The sequence below is a fragment of the Rutidosis leptorrhynchoides genome, chromosome 5 (assembly GCF_046630445.1).
Source record: "Rutidosis leptorrhynchoides isolate AG116_Rl617_1_P2 chromosome 5, CSIRO_AGI_Rlap_v1, whole genome shotgun sequence".
In the NCBI taxonomy this organism is placed as follows: Eukaryota; Viridiplantae; Streptophyta; class Magnoliopsida; order Asterales; family Asteraceae; genus Rutidosis; species Rutidosis leptorrhynchoides.
Window position 1 is genome coordinate 456,201,947 of NC_092337.1, and position 5,102 is coordinate 456,207,048.

Sequence of the window (5,102 nt, forward strand, 5' to 3'; positions counted from 1 at the left end):
ATAGTCTATGGAATTATTAAAACTGGGGTGAAATTATGTACAAGGACACTTGGCACAATTGATAACAAAGTATTAAAACCTTGGATTACACGCAGTCGATAACCTGGTGTAATTATTAAACAAAGTATTAAAACCTTGTTACAGTTTAAGTCCCCAATTAGTTGAAATATTTGACTTCGGATATATGAATAATTTGATGAGGATACTCGCACATTATATTTATGACTGATGGACTGTTATGGACAAAAACCAGACGGACATATTAAATAATCCAGGACAAAGAACAATTAACCCATGGGAATAAACTAAAATCAACACATCAAACATCATGATTACGGAAGTTTAAATAAGCATAATTCCTTTATTTTCATATTTATTTGCACTTCTAATTATAACACTTTTATTTATTGTCATTGTATTTAATTGCACTTTTAATTATCGTACTTTTTAATTATCGCACTTTTATTTATCGCAATTTCATTATCGTTATTTATTTTACGCTTTAAATTAAGTCTTTTATTTATTTAATATTTTACATTAGGTTTTAACTGCGACTAAAGTTTTAAAATCGACAAACCGGTCATTAAACGGTAAAACCCCCTTTTTATAATAATAATATTACTTATATATATTTGTTATTTGTATTTTTATAAGTAAAACTAATATAACGTTAAGCTTTGTTTAAAAGATTCCCTGTGGAACGAACCGGACTTACTAAAAACTACACTACTGTACGATTAGGTACACTGCCTATAAGTGTTGTAGCAAGGTTTAGGTATATCCATTCTATAAATAAATAATATCTTGTGTAAAATTGTATCATATTTAATAGTATTTCGTTATAAAAATAATACTATTTCCTAGTACACCTCGCACACATCAAGTATTTTTGGCGCCGCTGCCGGGGACAATTCTGCTTAAACGCCGGAAGCGCAACGCTATATATAAAAAAAAAGATTTTTATTTTTAGTTTACTTCTATAAAAATACGTTTTTGTAAAAATACGTTTAAATATTCAAAAATATAAAAGAAAAAACAAAAATATAAATATTTTTAAGAGTTTGTTAAATATATAAGTTCTATAAAGTTTCTTTATCTTTATTTTGTAAAAATATAAGTTTTATTTAATTTATATAAATATATTATATATATATTTAAAACAGAAAAAAAAAAAAAAAAACTCTCGAGTCCCAGTACTGTAGCAGCCCGTAACCTGGCTCGTAACCTTAGCTCATGCGATCGCATGAGCCCGAAGGCAAATTCTCATGCGATCGCATGAGAGTGTCTGACACGCCACAGTTAACCCTAAAACTGCAATCATTACGGAGTATTATTATTAATTATAATTAATTTAAAACCCTAATTAGGTTTTACTTATTTTATTATTTGAGTTTTAGTTTTATTATTTAATTTGTATTATTTTAAGTTTAATTAGTATAATTAAATTATAAAATTAATAGTTTTATAAAATAAATAATATAAAAATAATATTTTTATAAAAATTGTACTTTTTACAACTTTAAGTATATTTTTATATTTTGTACCTTTTTAATTGTTTTAGCGTAATATTTGTATTTTTTTTTGCTCGTTTTTAGTTTTAAAATATAGTTTTTGCCATAGTTATTTTTATTTCTAGATTTTTAGGCTTTGCCGTAAAATCCCTTAAGTGCTTTTTCTTTAGACTAAGATTTAGGTGCTTTAGAATTTTGTGACGCCTTTTTAAGTTTTAGTACCTTTTTAAGTTATTGCCATTTGGGATATAGAATTTCTTTTAAGCTTTAATATTTTTAGACGCAACTTTTAATTTTTAGTTTTTAGTTCCTTTTTAAGTTTCGACGCGCTACATTCTTATTTTTATTTTTCGACTTTTTATTTTTTGACGTTTTTCGACGCGCTCTTTTTCTTTCTTATTTCTCGACATTCTAGTTTTTAGGACATAGAATTTTTCTATTTCTTATCTAAAATTTCTTTAAATTTAAACGAAAAATTATTTTAAGTGGTTAAATTGATAGACATCAAAATTTTCTGGTTCGTAGTAATAGTTGAATTTGTACGTGGACCGGGTTATTGGAGCCAAACAGTACTCAATTATATTGAGACCAAACGAATCCTGCCCCTCTGCTGCATCTTTTGGCTATTCGAAACGTGGGCAAAATCAGAAAAGTCTATTAATTTGATAACTTATATAATTTTTCTTATTTTTACAACTAATAGGATATTCAGTGAATGCACCGAGCAAAACGTTCACCACCTTTTGTACATTCACCACCTGTAACTCGATCAAGACATCTAGCAAATATTGTCGCCGTTGATTTTTCTTTAGAATCGTCATCCAGTCGACCAAGTACTCCAATTCAAATTTCTGATAATCCATTTTTTGAACCCGACCTCACAATTGAGAATCCGGAGAATATTCAGGGACGATTCATAGATCCTGAACCATTAATCTTTCCTCCGGAACCACCAATCATTCAAACAGAGATTGTTGAGGAACGAACCATTAAATCAGAATCCTCTAGTGATTCAGATTCAACAAATTCAATCATGGAAAATCTGGAACCTCTAAGTATGGAAGACCGAATGAGAGCTAAACGCACTGGCCAAGGTCACGCAATTACTCAACCTGACATTAATGCGCCAGATTATGAAATCAAAGGACAAATTCTACACATGGTAACTAATCAATGCCAATTTAGTGGTGCACCGAAGGAAGATCCAAATGAACATCTTCGTACCTTTAATAGGATCTGCAAACTATTTAAAATAAGAGAAGTTGAGGATGAACAGATATATCTCATGTTATTTCCCTGAACTTTAAAGGGAGAAGCCAAAGATTGGTTGGAATCGTTACCTGAAAGGGCGATTGATACATGGGACGTTCTAGTTGAAAAATTTCTTAAACAATTCTTTCCGGCATCTAAAGCCGTTAGACTTCAAGGAGAAATTGTTACTTTCGCACAGAAGCCAAATGAAACTTTATATGAGGCTTGGACAAGATTTGGAAAATTACTAAGAGGATGTCCGCAACATGGTTTAGACACTTGTCAAAAAGTACAAATATTCTACCAAGGATGCGACATCACTATAAGAAAAGACATAGATATAGCAGCTGGTGGTTCCATTATGAAGAAAACAGCAACTGATGCTTATAAAATTATTGATAACACTGCTTCCCACTCACATGAGTGGCACCAAGAAAAAGATATCGTTAGATCATCTAAAGCAGCTAGAGCCGATTCTAGCCATGACTTAGATTCCATTTCCGCAAAGATAGATGCTGTCGAGAGACGAATGGAAAAGATGACTAAAGATATACACTCAATACGAATTAGTTGTGAGCAGTGTGGAGGACCACATTTGACAAAAGATTGTCTCGGTATTGAACTAACAATGGAACAAAGAGAGAATGTTTCATACATAAACCAAAGGCCTGGAAATAATTATCAGAATAATTATCAACCGCCAAGACCAATTTACAATCAAAACCAGAATTATAACCGAAATGTTCCATACAACAACCAACAAGGTCCTAGTAATCAACAAGTATCCAATAATACTTACAATCCGCAAAGACCTAATTTTCAAAACAAATCACCACAAACTGATGATAAAAAGCCAAATTTAGAAGATATGATGTCGAAGCTAGTTGATTCTCAAACTCAATTTTTGACATCTCAGAAACAAACGAATGAACGAAATGCTCAAGCATTTAGAAATCAACAAGCTTCTATTCAAAATCTAGAACAAGAAGTAAGCAACCTAGCAAGGTTAATAGGTGAAAGAAAACCGGGAAGTCTACCTAGTGATACAAATGCTAACCCCCGGAATGAAACAGCTAAAGCCATTACCACAAGAAGTGGTATTACACTTAAACCACCTGAAATACCTGTAATTTCTGATGAAGCTATTCCTACTTCACAAGAACCACAACCTGAGCAAGATAAGGAAAAAGAACCGGTAGTTGAAAAGGTTAATGAAGATAACACAGTTAAGGCTAAACCTTATGTTAAACCATACCAACCACCACTTCCTTACCCGAGTAAAATGAGAAAAGAGAGACTTGAAGCCGAGCGATCCAAATTCTTGGATATGTTTAAACAGATAAATGTAAATCTTCCTTTCATTGATGTGATTTCAGGAATGCCTAGATATGCTAAATTTTTGAAAGATTTGATCACAAGTAGAAAGAAAATGGAATAGCTCTCGGCTGTTACTATGAATGCTAATTGTTCTGCAGTGCCGTTGAATAAGATACCAGAAAAATTATCTGATCCAGGAAGTTTCACAATTCCATGTTTTCTGGGTTGTCTTAGTTCAATAGAAGCATTGGCAGATTTAGGTGCTAGTATAAATTTAATGCCGTATTCACTATAAGCTAAACTAGACCTTGGAGAATTAAAACCAACACGAATAAGCATACAACTAGCCGATCGATCAGTAAAATATCCTAGAGGGATAATGGAGAACATGCTAGTTAAAGTTGGTACTTTAGTATTTCCAGTAGATTTTGTTATTCTGGACATGGAAGAAGATTCTCGAGTACCTCTCATATTAGGAAGACCATTCTTAAACACGGCTAAAGCAATAATAGATGTGTTTGGTAAGAAACTGACCCTAAGTATAGAGGACGAGAGTGTTACCTTTTCAGTGGATAGAGCCATGCAACAACCGCAATCTTCAGATGATACATGTTATTATATTCAAACTATAGAATCACATGCAGAATTGTTAGAAGAATTTCCAGAATTACAAGGAACAGGAGAATGTTTTTTAGGAGAAGGAACTGAACCAATTGATGAAACTAAAATGTTAGCTACACTTATGGCTAATGGATATGAACCAACAATAGAAGAAATTCAAATGCTAAAAGAGGAAGACAGATATCGATACAAATCATCGATAGAAGAACCACCAACATTAGAGTTAAAGCCACTTCCAAACTATTTGGAATATGCTTATTTACATGGTGAATCTGAATTACCTGTAATAATATCGTCTTCTCTTACTAAAAATGAAAAATCTCAACTCATTTCTGTGCTAAAAGCTCATAAACCAGCTATTGCATGGAAAATTCATGATATTAAAGGAATAAGTCCTTCATA

The 5,102-nt window shown here is 31.9% G+C and overlaps 1 non-coding gene across 1 annotated transcript; it reads right to left on the reverse strand.

Moving 5' to 3' along the window:
• Positions 1-2,928: 2,928 nt before the first annotated feature.
• Positions 2,929-3,035, reverse strand: LOC139850900 (small nucleolar RNA R71). The gene has a single exon (XR_011760276.1). It is a non-coding gene; the product is annotated as a small nucleolar RNA R71 (small nucleolar RNA).
• Between the last annotated feature and the right edge of the window lie 2,067 nt (positions 3,036-5,102).